We start from the raw sequence: 18,250 nt of genomic DNA, 5'->3' as shown, positions 1-18,250 counted from the left end.
CACATTACCTGTATGATGGTTTCTCACACTGTGGAACCTCTGGAGAAATGTATCCTTTAAGGCAGACGGCATCTTCAGTCGCTATTCACTATTTATGTAGGAGATCACATCATCCAGAAGATGACTGTTTGTGTAGGAATTTTAACAAGGTCAGCATTGTACAACAGGGGTTCAACAAGACTCACATCCTGCCCCCTGCGTCTCTCCGCCACACCATCATCTCCCTCTCATGTCATCTCCCAGTCACACCATCACCTCCCCCTGCGTCGTCTCTCTGCACAACATCATCTCCAACCCTGCGTTGTCACTCAGCAAACCATCACCTTCCCCAGTGTCGTCACTCAGCACACCATCACCTATGAGCTAAATCATAATGAAATACCTAATACCTGGAGAGTTTGCATTAAGGCAGGGGAGGCAGATATAACATGTGCAGAGAGAGTTAGATTTGGGCGTGGTGTGTTCAATCTGCAATCTAATTTGCAGTGTAAAAATAAAGCAGCCAGTATTTACCCTGCACAGAAACAAAATAACCCACCCAAATCTAACTCTTTCTGCACATGTTATATCTGCCTCCCCTGCAGTGCACACAGGGCCGGCTCCAGGCCTACTAGCACCCTGAGCGATAAAATGTAAAAGCGCCCCCCCCCCCATGCGCGCGTCGAAGGCGCGCGCGCTCCCGGAAAAGTGGGCGTGGCCTCTGGAAAAGTGGGCGTGGCCTCATACCTTCATATCATCAAACTATAAACATATTTTCACACAATTTGCAGCCTTACACATAGCCACAGTAGGGATGCAGTCAGTTTACCTCCAATCAAAATCCCGACACCAATTGACCGATGGCCAAAATCCCGACAAGGTCAAAATCCCGACATGGACAAAATACCGACATTTAAAATACCGACAAGGTCAAAATACCGACATGTAAAATGCCGACAGGTCAAAATACCGACATGAGTTTTTCATGATTTTTTTCATTGAAACCGACTTGTTCATACTTTACCATCCCAGTGGACCTGGAGGGGGAATATAATAGTGTGCCGAGCGCAGCGAGGCACCGTGCCCGAAGCATGGCGAGCGCAGCGAGCCATGCGAGGGGACGCGGTACACTTTATATGGTGTCCATGTTGACTTATGTCGACATACACACACAAAAACAACAAAAACCGCATGTCGGTATTTTGACCTGTCGGCATTTTACATGTCGGTATTTTTTTTGACCTTGTCGGTATTTTAAATGTCGGTATTTTGTCCAAGTTCGGGCTTTTGACCTTGTCGGGATTTTGACCATCGGTCAATTGGTGTCGGGATTTTGAACGTCGGGATTTTGATTGGAGGTATTTCATACCGATCCCCCACAGTAGTGTTCCTTACACACAATGTCTCCAGTATAGTGCCAGATACACATAATGTGCAGTGCCAGATAGACATGACATGCCCCCCAGCAGTGCCAGCTACACATGACATGCCCCGCAGCAGTGCCAGCTACACATGACATGCCCCGCAGCAGTGCCAGCTACACATGACATGCCCCGCAGCAGTGCCAGCTACACATGACATGCCCCCCAGCAGTGCCAGCTACACATGATAGTGTTCACTTTTTAGGGCATGGTGCTGATCACAGGGAGGGCACATTTTTAAGTTAGGAGGGCAAAATGATGTACATACTGCTTGTTGTTCCCATACCTATATGTCAAAGAATGGACAGTGCGCGCCGAAGGCGTGCAGCAAAAATTAAGGGAGTTACTTCGTGGGGAAGGTACGTGGCCACATAATAGTGGCAATTTGCATTACACCACACAGTAGTGCAGCTAATACACACTGCACCAGGTAGAACCTCCTATACACTTTGCGCCAGGCACAGCACTGAGACGCATTGCACCAGGGAGAGCACTGAGACACATTGCCTAGCCACAGACGCCTAGCGGGAACACTACATGACATGCCCCCCAGCAGTGCCAGCTACACGTGACATGCCCCCGAGCAGTGCCAGCTACACGTGACATGCCCCCCAGCAGTGCCAGCTACACGTGACATGCCCCCCAGCAGTGCCAGCTACACGCGACATGCGCCCCAGCAGTGCCAGCTACACGCGACATGCCCCCCCCAGCAGTGCCAGCTACACGTGACATGCCCCCCAGCAGTGCCAGCTACATAAATGGCCACACAGTGCCAGATATGCACCCACAGTTCAGATACATAAATGCCCCCAAAGTGCCAGATACATAAATGCCTCCACAGTGCAGATATGCCCCCCACAGTGCCAGATACATAAATGCCCACACAGTGCCAGATACATAAGTGCCCCCACAGTGCCAGATATAAAAATGCCCACACAGTGCCAGATATGTCCCCACAGTGCCATATATAAAATTGCCCCCACAGTGCCAGATATGCCCCCACAGGGCCAGATACATAAATGCCCCCAGTGCCAGATACATAAATGCCCACACATTGCCAGATGCATAAATGCCCCCAGTGCCAGATGCATAAGTGCCCACACAGTGCCAGATGCATTATTGCCCCCCACAGTGTCAGATACATTAATGCCCCCAGTGCCAGATATGCCCCCACAGTGCCAGATACATTAATGCCCCCAGTGCCAGATATGCCCCCACAGTGCCAGATAAATAAATGCCCCCCACAGTGCCAGATAAATAAATGCCCCCAGTGCCAGATAAATAAGTGCCCCCACAGTGCAGATATACCCCCACAGTGCCAGATACATAAATACCCCCACAGTGCCGATATGCCCCCCCAGTGCCAGACACAGAAATGCCCCCACAGTGCCAGATACATACATGCCCCCACAGTACAGATACATAAATGCCCCCACAGCGCAGATATGCCCCCACAGTGCCAGAAATGCCCCCACAGTGCCAGATACATTAATGCCCCTCACAGTGCACAGATAAATGTTCCCCCCCCGCAGTGCCAGATAAATGAATGCCCCCCACAGTGCCAGATAAATGAATGCCCCCCACAGTGCCAGATAAATGCCCCCCACAGTGCCAGATAAATGCCCCCACAGTGCCAGATATGCCCCCGACAGTGCCAGAAATGCCCCCGACAGTGCCAGATATGCCCCCGACAGTGCCAGATATGCCCCCAGTGTGCCAGATATGCCCCCCACAGTGCCAGATATGCCCCCAGTGTGCCAGAAATGCCCCCACGGTGCCAGAAATGCCCCCACAGTGTCAGATAAATGCCCCCACAGTGTCAGATAAATGCCTCCACAGAGCCAGATATGCCCCCAGTGAGCCAGATATGCCCCCCACAGTGCCAGAAATGCCCCCACAGAGCCAGATATGCCCCCAGTGTGCCAGATATGCCCCCAGTGTGCCAGAAATGCCCCCCACAGTGCCAGATAAATGCCCCCACAGTGCGATCCATAAATGTGCGACCCCCCCCCCCCCACCAAATACCTGAGGCGCTGAGAGGGGGAGGAGGAGTGCTGGCGGGAGTGCTGGCGGGCGGGAGAGTGAGGGTCTGAGTGAGGGTCCGGGTGCGGGTGGGCGGGCGGCCACTTGTGTGCGCTATGCGCGGCACCGGCGTCTGACGTTAGACACCGGCGCCGCGCAGCGCGCATAGCGCACACACGGACGGGACAACGCTGCACACACAGGGCCGGCTCCAGCTTCGAATATGGCGGCGCCAGCGCGCGGCGCCCATTAAGGGTGGCGCCCTGCGCGGCCGCTCTATTCGAACATGCTTAGAGCCGGCCCTGAGTGCACATGGTTTTGCCCAACTGCTAACAAAAATCCTGCTGCGATCAACTTGGAATTACTCCCAAAGTTCCTATGCCCACCGTGCTCTTCTCTGCTGCAGGCCACCATGCTAGGAGGAAGAGGCTTCTCTGGGCAGGCAATGACTGACAGCTAGACAGACTTGCTTTTCAGAGATGTACACACACACTAAACCTATGTTTGCTTGTCTGTAATTGTGTCAGACTGACAGCTATTACACAGTGACAGATTTCCTTTAAGACATCTCATCCCATACTGCTCATTGAAAAACTTTTATGATGAGAGAAACTACATAAATACAGACCTTCTTATTAGGTCAGGAGGGCAGGACTTGGTAGGACAGGCAGGCTTTTCCTCGGGTTCTGGCTCAAGCCGCAGGCAGCCCACCCCACGCCAAGGGCTGGATTAAGCCTTTGGGGGGCCCGGGGCATCTAAGAGAGGGGACCCTCATATCAACACTGCCCCCCTGGTGTTGCGGTGCACGCTGTATGTGTGCCTCGTCTTCCTGCACCTCTATGAATGCAGCAGTGCAGGTCGTATATATAGATATAGAGATAAATCTATATAGATATCTATGTATATAGATATCTATCTAGATGGATGGATATATCAGTCAGTCCAGTCTCCCTCTCCCTGTCACCGATCTTCAAATGCACAGCGCCAGTGTCTGCTTGTCATCAGCGCCAGCGGAGTAGGTGAGGGCAAACCGGCACAGGTTATTTCTCTCCAGGCACCTCCGCCGCGGCAGCTCCCTGCGCCGCTGCTGTGGACAACTGCGGTGCTGCTGATGAGTGTTGATGGCAGCGGAGCTCGTCCCCGTGCAGCAGCTCCGGTGAGGGAACGCCTGACAAGGAGGGCCCAGGGTTACTGTCCCCCTAGCCCACCCCCTTCCGGCTCGATGTGTGGCTCAGCTGCCCGTCCTCTCCTCTCCCGCCTCGCAGCAGCTTCTCAGGCAGCCTCTGACTGGCAGAGGCGCGGGCTTGGGCGGCCAGTGTAGTATGGCCGCAGTCCACGCCCCGCAGGAGGAGAGAGCCACTGACAGCGCTGGCGGGCACCCGGGCAGAAGTAGTCAGACAGCCTGAGTGCGGCGTGATGGAGTGTGGTCCAGGCTGCTGGCGCCTTCTTCACTGTGGCGCCTTACTTGTGCGTGTACCCCCCGTAACGTGTCGTCCGACCCTGTATCTGATACAGAAGAAGTGATTCTGCTACTAAAGGGAATTATTCTCTGGCATTCAAGGAGTGAGACAATTTTGTCTCTGTGTTACTTATAGTGGATTTGACACTTTGTTTCTAAGCTGAATGTTGTTCTAGATGGAACCATAACAATACTCATTACATGTGTCTGATACTGGTAACATTTCCCTATCTTATTTGCAAAAAAGCATTTATTCGCTGTCCAGGAACATAGTTTTCCCTTTTTGTATGTGTATGTGTGTCTGTGTTGTTCCTTTTATTTTAATGCATATCTAATAAATAGTAGATTTTAGACTGATCAAACACTGATACTGTTCTGGATTCTTTTTCGTATTATAGTTAAGAGTGACCCTAGTATATAGTCTTCTTTTTCCCTCACACCAATATAAGTTTTTTTCTGACTCTGGAGAGCATCACCAATCCCTGTATTATTGATTTTGCTGACGTAACATCATCCATCAAATTAAAGGAATTTGGTTATTCATTTGTATTTCTATCTCCTTATGCAATTCTAAGCATTCCTACTCATCCTAGAGGGTTAATAGGGCTAGGAGTGATCCTGTGCGGTTAAACCCACCCTGTTTTTTCTGCTCATTAATATAAAGTGTATGAAGGAGTGCATGGGTATGCCTACAGTTTGGGAAGTACTGTATGTCTGAGCTTTCAGCAAGCAGAGTTACCACAGTTGACTTGTTCACATTAATGTTTAGACTAGTGTGCGTAGAATACATAGTGGATAGTTTGGGTGAATGTAAATGTGAAAGCCCTGTGGTGACCATCCTGTGCTTCCTGATTACTAGATCTGATTATTTTTAACTGTCTACTTAAAATGTGACCTTTTGTTCCGCCAATGGGTATATTTACTGAAGGATGACAGCCATGAAGTACATTTTACTCAAACACTACTTTATCCAACAGTATGGACTTTCCACTGGAGAAAGCATTCACTTGGCATATGAGAAAGTCGGTATCTGGTCATTATGTCGACCACTATTGGTCGACATGCATTAGGTCGACATGGCAAAGGTCAACACATGAAAAGATTGACATGAGGTTTTTTTTATCCATTTTTTTACTTTTTCATACTTTACAATCCACGTGGACAATGATTGGGAATAGTAACCTGTACCGAGCGCAGCGAGGCACCTTGCCCGACACGGTGCACTAATTGGAGTTCCCGGCCACTTTATGAAGAAAACGACACCAATTTAAAAAAAAAAAAACCTCATGTCAACCTTTTTCCATGTCAACTTTTTCCATGTCGACCTAATGACCATGTCAACCTATTTCAGGTGTCGACCTAGTCACTGTTGACCAAAAGTGGTCGACCTAGTTACTGTCGACGCAACGAACCACACCCAAGAAAATCTGCTAAGTGTTGTAAATCTTGCTCCAGCCAAGAATGCAACTTTACAACCAACCTGCCTACAACTGCCCCAACCAATATGGGGTGGTAAAAGATATTCTTACCATATAGGCAAACAATGCACTTACCCAGGGCAACTCTGTTTAGGGGTCAATCTAGAAATATTTTATGTTGCTTTTATTTTTTGCCTTTTAACTTTTTTCTTTAGAATTACCAACATCTATTTCACCATTGTAATAAAATAGGAAAAGAAGCATAATATGTAGGCATGAGATTGTGGCATGCACATACTGTTATCACTCTGTTGAAACTGTAATCAAATGGTTCAGAATATGTGGCATTCAGAATGTCACATATTCTTTCAGAATGTTGACACAATTATAATGCTGACATGCAACATGTCCAAAATGTAAAATAGTACTGTCAACTTTCTCACTGTCAGAGTTGATATTGTGATAGTTGGCATACCAAATATCAACACTGAAACCAGGGGCGGTTTTAGGGGTGAGGGTACTCCTAGGCACAACAGTAACAGCCGCCCTCCGTCCTCACCCCCGTCTATTTTTATTAATTTAATAGATTGGTTATAATCCATCATTTGATGATAGCGAAATTAACAGAATAACAAAAAAAGCCACTAACTATTACATTTTTTCATTTTTAATTATGTATACACTAAGTAGGACAGCTTACAGCATCAGTATGTGCTAGTCTTACCCATTTACACTCCATTCAAGATGGCATATGGTACAGTACAGTGGAAATATTTAGCAGTTACAGGTACATTTCTTTCTGACAGTACCAGCACAAGCATCCAAGTACTGCCCCCCAGCAAGTGCCGCTCCTAGACACGTGCCTACTGGGAAATTCACCACTGACTGAGACCCCATCAACATACTGTATCAACATTATGAATGAACGGCAAACTCATGTACCACACGTTATTTTCTCACTGGGCCGGATTCACATCTGGACCAAGTAGCTATCGCTGTGGCTTACATGGAAGCAGCAGTGATAGCACTAATATGGTATTGCACCCATTACTGATCTGAGTTGTGTTCTTGGATGTAACATTGGATCATCTGCGACACTATCAGCTGGCTGCACAACCCCAAACCAGCTGCAGTGTCTATGGCAAAGAGGCCAGGAAGTCTCCTTCCTCAGATGGAGATCCTGGGCACAGCCAGTTATTGCCTCATTAGATGCAGTGCTTCTGGTCCTTGTAATGGACATGCTTAGGGTTGCTGAGAGGTCCAATGTGGCAACCAATGTACTCATTGTGCAAACAACGCTGTGTCTTTCTTTGGATATGAAAAGTTGCAGACGGGCATCTTACAAAGATTTGCATATCTTCTCAGCTGAAGACACAGCACTGACCTGATTTGTGCCACCTCTGAATAGGGCCATATTCTGTAATAATAAGGTAATCACTTTGAAATGACAGGTGATTATGTGCTATACACTGTGCAAACAGAGCAGTATTACTGTGTGGCCAGACCTCCTGTCATTGTGGGGTGATGTATAGAAACAAGTAGTGAGGAGTGGACCACAAGTTGCCCACAGAAATAAATCAGCTTCTACCTCTCATTTCATAGAATGTTCTTAATAAATACTACCACCTAGACCGGGTCCTCATTTTGTGTAAAACCACTCAATCACTCAGGTGAAGGGATCTGCCCATGTATAGCTTCAGTTTGTGTTCACAGTCATAAATTCAATTACTGTAATAGTTGTCTTAACAATTTGATAAAGGGAATACAAGTGTTTAACAAACACTAATCTGGACTTTGGTTTCTGTGATTGAATGATAAGAACTCCCCATGGGTTGAGTAAAATAAATCAATCCCGTAAGGGGAAACTGAATAAAAGCCGGGTGACATCACCGGTCCTGATAGTAAATGACAGTCCTAGTCCTAGTGGAAAGAGAGGAGAGCAATAACTGACCCATCCCGATTGGAGGTTGCACAGGATAACAGGGATGTGTATAGTGTACCTACACAGGATAGGGCTCTGTATACACAGTAATATACCTGCTGGCAGCAGCACCGCCCCCTGCTCTGCGCATGCGCGGCCCGGGCTCTGCCAGCAGTAGCAGCAGTCAATGATACCAGCAGCACCGCCGTCATTATACACACAGGCAGCAGCAGATACTGGAGCAGCTCCCTGGGGACGGAGCTTTGGATCTCTCTATCACTGGACGCAGTATTGCTGGATTATTTATTCCTCCTTCCTGTCCTCAGCAGTCACTGGAGCCAGTCATCCCCCATGGAGGTGCCGGAGCAGGACAGGTAATGTGACTCTCCTCCTGTACATTGCAGTCACCGGCACCCGTAGTACTCGCGGTGCTCCCGGGAGTGTCCGGTGCTTCCATGCTGCAGTCACCGGCGCTGTACAGGTAGCTCTGTGGGATATACATGGTAACTATGTGAGAGAGGTCACAAGGAGCTGCACCTGCACCTCACGCAAGGGTGGTGCGGGGAGCTCCCGCCTGGCTGCATTGCATTACCGAGGCAGTGGCTGCAGTTTTTTTTGCTTGATGAACTTTTCCTGCACACTGCCCGGTCTCCGTGCTCTGACTGCTGGCCAGGTGTGGCATGCTGCTAGTGCAGTGTGTAATAGAGCGCCGCACAGGGCAGCAGAGCAGGTGATATGCCGCCGGTGCTGCTACCTGGCCTCCCAGTGCAGGACATGGCTGCGAGGTAGTGTTACTGCCAGCTGATGCAGTACAAATGACATTTGCCCTGTGTGACAGTGCCATGTGTGCTGGGCTGCAGCCCCCGGTGCTCTCTGACTGATGCCTCTGGCATGCTGGGGCACTGGCGACGCGTAGCCATGGTTTCCACTCGTTATTCCCCATTGAATCCAAGTAGGAGCTATGTAGTCCCCCTGCTCCCAGCCATAGAGACTGGGGGAGGGACGCTGGATGCTGACCGCCACCCAGGAGCATTCAGTGACAGAGCAGGCAAGTGACATCAATAAGGGCTTGCATTGTAAGGTGATGGGAGGGGAAGGGAGAGAGTCTGGCTGGGGGGAGGAGAGCTGGCCCGGGTGAGCTCATCCCGGCGGCGTTACTACTGTTGCTTCTCCCAGGAAAGCTGCCAGCAACCTGTTGTGTAGCCTGCATCTGGGCAGCAGCCCCTGCCCTTCCCGCAGCCAGTAACAGGGAGCCTGCCATGTCCCTGAGATGCTGCCAGTGTGCGGGTACATTCATCTAACTGGGCAGGTAAGTGCCCTCCCCCCTGTACGATACCGCCATAGGGATGCTAGTAGGAGACAGACAAACTGGCTATGAGAGAACGTTTTTTCTTCTTCCCCAATTGTTAGTGCTGTTGCCTGTAATACAGTGTATGCAGCCTGGCCCCAGTACAAGTATACATAGTGTATACTGCATAAAGTAATTACAGTATGTGACAGGCCATGTTACCTATACCTGTGATGTTTGCAGTGCCTTGTTATTTAGTGGTGGTGATGGGAGGGAAGGGGGGGGGGGGGGGGGGGGGGTTTGTTATAACCATCCCCCACATGCACACACAAAAACAAACAGTAAATGATATCATGTAATTTAACAAGTCAGGAGCAAGTGAAAGTTGGGAGCTATCTGTTCATCTCTTCTGCTAGGAATGTGGTGTTTGTTATTCTGTCCTTTTAGTGTATGTTTATGTATAGATTTAAAGCAGTTATCTGATGGTATCTGTGCACATTCATAGTGAGTGGGCTTTTTATTATCAGGTATGTGTTATTTTCATCTGCGGCGTAATTGTTTCTTCTCAGGAAAAGTCTTTTACACGAACAGGTCTTCTTCACACAGAAGCTGACAGCATCTTTGTCTATGGCCCAGCTGTTTTGCATAGTTCATTTGTGTGTGTATATGTAATATGTATGTGTGTTTGTCAGATGCTGTGCTGTGTGCTGCTTCCAGGACTCAGTCTGAATGGAGAGTAGGTTTTCTTGGATGATGGTAAAAGTACCCTTGGTAAGATTAAACCTTCTGCATGATTATTTTATTTTTTATGTCAAAGTAGAATTAGTAAAAATAACCATAAGCAAGAAAGATCAAAGGGTTCAGAATTGCAGACAAGCAGGAGTACTATGAAGGAAATTGAAATGCTCTGGAGTTTCCCAGTCATTTCTTGGGCACCCCAGCAGGTCATACTTTGAGAATTTCCGAGTATGGTAACATGGTATATAGTTAGCCAATAAGTAATTCAGACAAATTCACTTGTGTATGATTAAGGGAATCTGCAAAACAAGATCTGTTGAGGTTAATTGAGGAGACCTTTGAGAATCTTGGTGTATACCTGTGGTGACAGACTTGCATAAAAGAGGGAAGTGGATGGGGTTACATTTTGCATTGTAGATAGGGGTATTTGTCAGGAGCACAACATAAATGTCACCAAGGTTTTGTAGTATTGGGCATGTAGGTCTGTTTCTGTAATTCCTTTGTGTTCAGCTGCCAACTACAGAACAGATTGGCAGACTATTATTTTGTTTGGCTGCTTCTGACACCTTTTATTTTGAATAAACAATCTGCCTTATATGGCACATACAGTGTATCGCAACTGCAAATAAGCAAACTGATTGGGTTTATAATGCATACATTGTATTACCTGATTAATATAAATGATTACAGCTACCCCTATAGACAGTGCCAAATTTCCCATTAGTCATGTGAGACAAGTGCCTAGGGGCAGCACTTGTTTTGGGGGAGGCACTTGGATGCTTGTGTTGGTAATGTCAACCCCAAGAGTAGCAGTAAAATATTTTCACTGTACTGTACCCAGTAGCGGATCTTGCCACGGGCAAGCAGGACTTTTACCCGGGGCGCCGCCTTCCGGAGGGCGCCGCACCAGGGCAAGATCCGCTGCTGCTGTGCCCCCCCGCTGCCGCTGGCCGCTGTGAAGGGAAACTAGAGTTTCCCTTCGTGGAGAAGTCCTTTACTGTGCGGTGCGCAATGGCGTCATCGCGCACCGCCATTAAAGGACCTCTCCACGAAGGGCTTGGCAGCGGTCAGCGGGGGGGCACATTTCAGTCTGTACAGGGAGCGTAAATGACCACGCCCCCTGCACAAAGCCATGCCCCCATTGCCGCCCGGGGCGCGCAAAGCCGCAGAACCGGCCCTGACTGTACCATATGCCATCTTAAATGGCATGTAAACATACTGCCCCCTGTAAAAAAATAAAAATAAAAAAGACTTTTTTTTATTTTTTAGTGTTATATTAAATTGGCTATCCTCAAATGAGAGCTTATAGGCAGCCAATAAAAAAAATTAAAATAAGGCAGGCGGGGGGCGGCTATTACTGTTGTGCCTAGGGGCGCCCATACCCATAAATCCGCGCCTGACTATATACAATAATCAGAACCTGTACTTGACTGAAAATGAATGATCAGCAGGATGGCATTTATTTATCCACATCAGCATTTTCATACATTATGAGTGAAGGGTAAAATTAAGTGCCCTGGGGGAGGGGGGGGGGGTGTCTTTCTCTAGCATTGGCATACTGGATTACAGCGGTCTTCAGGTTATACTACACTTACAGTTCCAAGCACACAATGGGGCATATGTTCTAATAAACAAGAAAACTAATCCTGCTGCTAAGCTGCAATAGTTGTCCCAATAGGCTAGATGTAAATAGCTGCTGCACACCTGTTGCCACGTTTCAAGCACAAGTTTATAACATGGCAGTTACGAGCTGATTGGCTGGTACTTTATCTCTCTCCACTTTATTACTCTCCAAGGCTTAAGCTAAGTACACACTAAACAATTATTTGTCCGATTTGCCAGTAATCAGGTATTTGGCCTAATGTATTGTATAGAGTGTATGAACGATCGTTTTGTCGATAACTCTCCTCCATAATGCATTTTCCATAATCTGACCTTATGTCCAGGTGGAAAAATTGGGTAATGTGTGGGCAAATCTGATTTTTTCCCCATCAGCCGATTCCTCGGAAAATTGGCTGATTTTTCAAAAATAAATAACCTGTAGCACATATATCAGGAACTTTTCTCTAGGCCAGGCCTGGCCAACTTGTGGCTCTCCAGCTGTTGTGAAACTACACATCCCAGCATAGCTTGCCACAGTTTTAGCAATCCTTAATAGCAAAACTGTGGCAAGGCGTGATGGTACTTCTAGTTTCACAACAGCTGGTCAGCCACAGGTTGGCCAGGCCTGCTCTAGGCGAATAATTGTCCTAGTCAAGAAACAATTGATCAGTATGTACCTAGTTTAAGTACATCTCCCCCTAAAGCTGGGTACACACTGTAAATTGTTAGTTGTTTCTTCAGATGATGCAAACTCACAATTTTTCCTTGTAGCAAAAACCCTCTGATAGTCAAGCATACACACTATACATCCTCCTATTTATCTGTCTTAAGTAATTGTGAAGAAAACTAATGAACTACCTAGAAGATGAAATAAAAGGAATTGTACATGTGTACACATTATACTATCCTCTGTCAGATCCTCTATTGCTAATAGATTATTGTACAGTGTGTGCCCAGCTTCAGTCTTATGCAAGTTAAATGGCAGGGAGGTAATGTGCCAAAATATCTAAACAATAATCTGGAAAACCCCTTAGGACAACACATTGTTTGTGGCTTTACTTTATTAGCGTCTGTTCCTTTTTCTTATGGATTTGTTTAGTTTCCTTAGTAAGGTATAGTGGTATTGTTCTCTCTTCACACGTTCCGTGGCCATGTGAACACAAAAGGATTTAAAGACTTAACTTTGTTTTTCAAGTCACGGTAGAGTGTCATCTTGATGGTTTTTCCTTTGTTTGTTCCGCTGCGCAGTCCCTCCCTGACTCTGCACTTGTTCCTTATCTGAAGGCAGGATGTTCTAATTGGTTTGGGGATCTGGACAAGAGGTATCACCAGGTTCTTACCTGCACAATCATTCCTTTTCATTATGTAGCTGTGATGGCAGGAGGAGATGCCACAGGCTTTCAGAATAGAGGGAGGATTTCCAGTGTTCTGTTTTCCTTCTTGGTTAAATATTTTCCACTCTTTTTTTTTTTAAATTGTGTCTGTCTGACACTTATTGAGTGGGTTTTACTTAAGCTGTCATACCTATGTTATGTTTAGAGATCAAAGCAGAATTCTGATATCTTGACTTTACCTGCTCTCTTTTTTTTTTTATTTTTTTTTTATGTAAAATTGTTTAAGAATGTAGCTCTGAGACATACAGTACATGTCCTATAGCCTTATACTCTTTGTCTGTGGAGAAGTAAGAAGGTGTTATGCTTGTAGCCTAATGCTGGACATACACTAAACGATGTGTGTACTCAGTGACGTCACAAAACATTTGCACCGTCCGTACACACTGCATGATGCAGTGGACGATGGTGCAATATATCGTTGCCCGCCGCATTTAAAATACATGCCGTCGTTCCCTGGGTCATCCCTTTAGGCATGTAGCACGGATGTCAGGATCACCCAGGGAGTGATGTGGCCAATATATCATTGCGATCCGCATCGGAATGATATATCGTCAGATTAATCTCCTTGCGCGTGAACCCAGCTTCAATCACATTCGTGTCACAGAGAAACTCCTAAATCTAGATTCTATGTAAAGATGAGGAGGTTTGTATTAGAATGATTTTGTTTATCTTAAAGTGAATCTAGTGTTGTTGTCCCAAATGCCAAGCTGCTTCTGCCATCATACCCAATCTCCACCCTCAGTAAATTGTATGCTTTCAGGAGTAAGGCCCTTGAGTCCTGTATTTTACAGCACACTCATCTTGTTGCTACCTTGCATGACACTGGTTTTATGTATGCTGTTTCTCCACTGTCCGGTACTGCATGTCACAACAGAGCTTAGCAAATAATACAAAATTATGAGGTTGCCACACAGCCATGGCAAAGTAGGAAAAGTATAATTATTTAACCCACTTATCATGGTGAAAGGTATCATTAATTAGCTAATGCCACAATCTTGCATGTTAAACTTTTGATACAGTATTTGGAAATATGAACATACTGATTAACTTCATTCCAAAAAATAGTAAATTCACAAGTACGTTTATATAACATGTTGAAAGTACTGTAAAATAAGGTTTACTTCTCTTTGGGAATTCAATGTACCTACTGTCTAACCTGTTAAACAGAGATTTTCTTTAATACTTATGCAATTTGTAGCAATATCCATCAATTTAAAACAAAAAACCCTGGAACTTTTCCTTTATATTTGAGTGGCATATTTATTTCAGTGGTCCTTCTATCTTTTGCTATACTTCAGTGGCTCCCAAACTCAGTCCTCAGGGCACCTAGTGGCGAATTTCTCATTAGGCAGATGCAGCACTTGTTTGGGGACTGTACTTGGATGCTTGTGTTGGTACTGTCAGTGCAAAAAGTACCAGTAAATGCAAAATATTTCCACCGTACTATACCATATGTCATTTTGAATGGACTGTAAATGGGGAGGATATGCACATATTGTCCCTGTAAGCTGCTCTACTTAGTAAATATGTATACAGAATAAAAAATAAAAAAGTCATAGCGGCTTTTTTTTATTATTCTAATAAATTGGCTATCATAAAATTAGGCAGGGTAGGGGCACACATTACTGTTGTGACTGGGGGCAGCTTTACCCCTAAATCCGCCCCTGACGGTACCTGGTTTGGGAACACACTGCTCTACATGCAGAATCACCACTGAAATAATTGGGAAAAGACCTGGATCAGTGCTAAACAAATAACAGGCAATGTGTTCCCTCCAAACCAAATTCCCTAACCACCCACAACGCTTGGCAGTCTGATCTGGTTTCCAGTAAATATTGGAGACACTGCTATAGTGAAGCCTAGCCCCAGGCTGGTCAACACAGGGCTGGTGCCTTTGTGATGAGGAGGCTGCAAAAAACCGCATGTCCCTCCTCTCCCAGAGACTACCAGTTATCACTAAAAACCTCAGGGGTTCTCCAAACCCCTCTGGCCTATGGTGTCTGAAACTGAGTTTTTCTTATCTTCTGTCTTGTCCTGTAGAGTATTTGATAGCTTTGCCAAGAAACACAGTTTCTTTGGCTAATTAAAAACCTTCTACTAGAAGGTATTTATTCCTAACACAGGCAGAAATCTAGAAATGGTTTGTGGAAGTGACTGTCATCCCAACAACCCGAATAGTTATTTTCCAGAAAACGGAGACCTGCCCTTTCCCCACAGTCTCTCTACTTGCACCAAAGTCCGTCTATGTTCTTCTTTTATTGTTCTTTGGCAAAATACAGTATATGTAATGCTAATAACGTATCTTTGCACCTGCATTTGGACAGCTAATGTGAATTATTTTTGTTAAGGCAAGAGAGCTGAGAGAATAAAAGTTGTCTGTCCTATTAGCTACAGTGCTGTGGATATTGGCAGTGGGAACTACAGGTGAATTGTATTTGCTCTAGCCTGTACAGTAATTACTCCATCATTAGGCAAATAGCTACCCATCAGTAACTGAGATGTTTCAAATAGACTGTCCATTTTAACAGGATACAAGTAATCAGGATTGTTTTTGACATTTTGTCATAAAGTTCCTTTTCTTTTGTTTTTAGGTTATTGTACTGTATGCTTTCCCCAATACTTTTACAAGTATTAAGGTTCTTTCCTTTTCTGTTTGAAACCTCATTTCTTTTTTTTTTTTTTTTTTTTTTGTTAGCTGCCACACTATTGGTTTTTGTAGTAAACTCTATTTACATTTCTTATAGCACTTGTGTTCCATTTGTCATTAGCAACTGCAAAATCAGTTGCTCGGTGACCACACACAGAGAATTAGGGAAGATAAGTTTTTTCCAAAGCTTCCATGACAAAAGCGGACAATATTGGATTTACAATACAGGCACAGGATGTAGGGTTCTATAACCAGATGTTTTTAGATGTGTTTGCACTGTTTCTTAGGATAGAAAACTCCCACCTGTAAGCTGACAATACCCGCACATCATCGGCTATACACAGATCAAGGCCACTTTAAAAAGTGCTGAGACTAGTCATAGGTGCCTGTCTGAACAGCTGTGTTCCTAACCACAAGGTATGCTTAAAAAAAAAAAAAAGCTTGGAAAACCCGGAAATAATGGCGGTGGAGAAGTGGTAAAGCAGTGATAAGTGGACGGTGATAACGCACCAGCCAATCAATATGGGTTTGAAAAATGACAGTTAGGAGCTGAATGGCGGTGCGTTATCACCTTCCACTTATCACTGCTTTATCACTTCTCCGGGCTTAATACATTGGACCCTAAGTGTACTAATATAAGATGAGGCTCATGGTGACATTGTCTTGTGTTTACCCGTACATTTCTGTATAAATATGTCTGACTTGGGCTTAGACAAGAAGGGGTCCCAAAATAGAAATCTAAAGCATGATTGATACACATGTGAGATGAATGGTCTATATAGATTTTCCAGCAATGTTCACTTTGGATCCAAATAAAATAATATATTGCTCCTTCTGCTGCTAATGTGGTCACAACAGGAACCTTTTACTCAAGAAAAATCAGAATCATTAATGAAAGTTTGCTAGTAGCAAAAACTGTGCCAGACCTAGATAACCTTGTCAGGTTTAACCATGTGATTTGCAAGTAGTTACTGTGGTTGGATTGAGCATGATACACAGGCACGCATGAACTGTGTCCACAAATCTGTCTTTTTTTTTTTTTTTTTCTTTTTTTCCCCTCAATTTCCCAAAGTTCTTTTTCGTAGAGTAGCAACTTGTACTATAATTGGGTCTATTTTTGTGTAATAAAAAAATATACATATTGAAGTTCGATACCATGTTGTAAATCAGGTTTGTAGATGTATCTTATTTTCACACTGCGTAGCCAAGCCCACATGACTACCCGTGATTCAGTCATATGCAACTCCGTTGGACCACTTCCAGCTGTCTGGATGACAATGGTGCTGACTGAATGATAATGGGGTGTTTGCACATATGCAAAGTTTGGTATTGGTGTATTGAGGGCTTGTAGACAGAATTTTGGGCTGTAATACCAAGAGAAGGGGCTGTACTGGCAGAACAAATAGCAGCTTTTAAAGGAGTTTGTGAAGCTCCTTGATAAATGTACAAGGGTAAGAGATAAAAATAGCTCTTGGGGCTTTCGGATTAATAAAAAAGTGTAAACTGCGGTTAGGATAAAATGTATTGTATTTAATATATAACCATAGCTTGTGAATCAATCACATATACAGTATATAAAAAAAAAAGGACACAAATGAATAGTAGTTGGTAAGTTCTGAAATCTTATAAACTGTAACAATATAGACAATTATTAGAATTTTGGGCTATGACGTGTTCTGCATATAGGAAGATGTGCCTGTTTTCAAGTGGATCTCTTGCGCCAAGGATAGGTCTGACGCATATTCTCACTGATAATGATGACCAAGCAGCAATTTACATACGTGCATATCCAGTTTTTTCCTCTGTGCATACAATACAGGTGTAGTTACAGCAAACTTGCACTAACTCTTTCATCGACAGAGTATTCCTTTATTTAGAGGTCTCCAGGTAGTGCATCTTTTTGTGAGATATAACTGCTTGAGGATTAAAGGTTGTTCATCCTGGCCTTTAGGTTACATAAAGGAATCTCCAGTAACGCCCAGATGGATGTGTGTGTGTGTGTGTGTGTGTGTGTGTGTGTGTGTGTGTTTCTTTGGACGTGTTTGTTTTTTACTGTATACACAACATGTGACTGAGAAACAGTAGGTACGTTTCCAGGATGAATGTGGTTGTCTATACACAATGCTCATTTCTTACAAGGTTAAAGATTGACATTATGGGAAAGTGATCTTTCAGAGTTTTTGCATTGTTGTCACCTTTGCACCCAATGTCTTTCTACCATGCTCTATAAACCACAGTACAGTACGTGACTGTATACCACTACTAAAGGAGGACTGTAGGGAACTGTTTTCCCTGCATATATTTTTGTCTTTCATTACTACTGTTATGGAATGCAGTGAACAAGATTTTGTTTAACCACAA

At 45.0% G+C, this 18,250-nt stretch overlaps 1 protein-coding gene across 2 annotated transcripts in view; it reads left to right on the top strand.

The window, feature by feature from the left end:
* The first annotated feature begins 8,312 nt into the window (after positions 1 to 8,312).
* FHDC1 (FH2 domain containing 1) overlaps positions 8,313 to 18,250 on the top strand; it is a 69,606-nt gene continuing 59,668 nt past the window's right edge. The window contains exon 1 of one of the 2 annotated variants that reach the window (XM_063920533.1): positions 8,313 to 8,594. The gene's annotated coding sequence lies outside the window, so the exon portion shown is untranslated. Of the gene's footprint in view, positions 8,595 to 9,402; positions 9,530 to 18,250 lie in introns of those variants that run through there. The other variant, XM_063920534.1, reaches the window with a different exon arrangement.

This window comes from Pseudophryne corroboree, chromosome 1 (genome assembly GCF_028390025.1).
Source record: "Pseudophryne corroboree isolate aPseCor3 chromosome 1, aPseCor3.hap2, whole genome shotgun sequence".
In the NCBI taxonomy this organism is placed as follows: domain Eukaryota; kingdom Metazoa; phylum Chordata; class Amphibia; order Anura; family Myobatrachidae; genus Pseudophryne; species Pseudophryne corroboree.
This window is presented reverse-complemented; position numbering and strand designations above follow the sequence as displayed.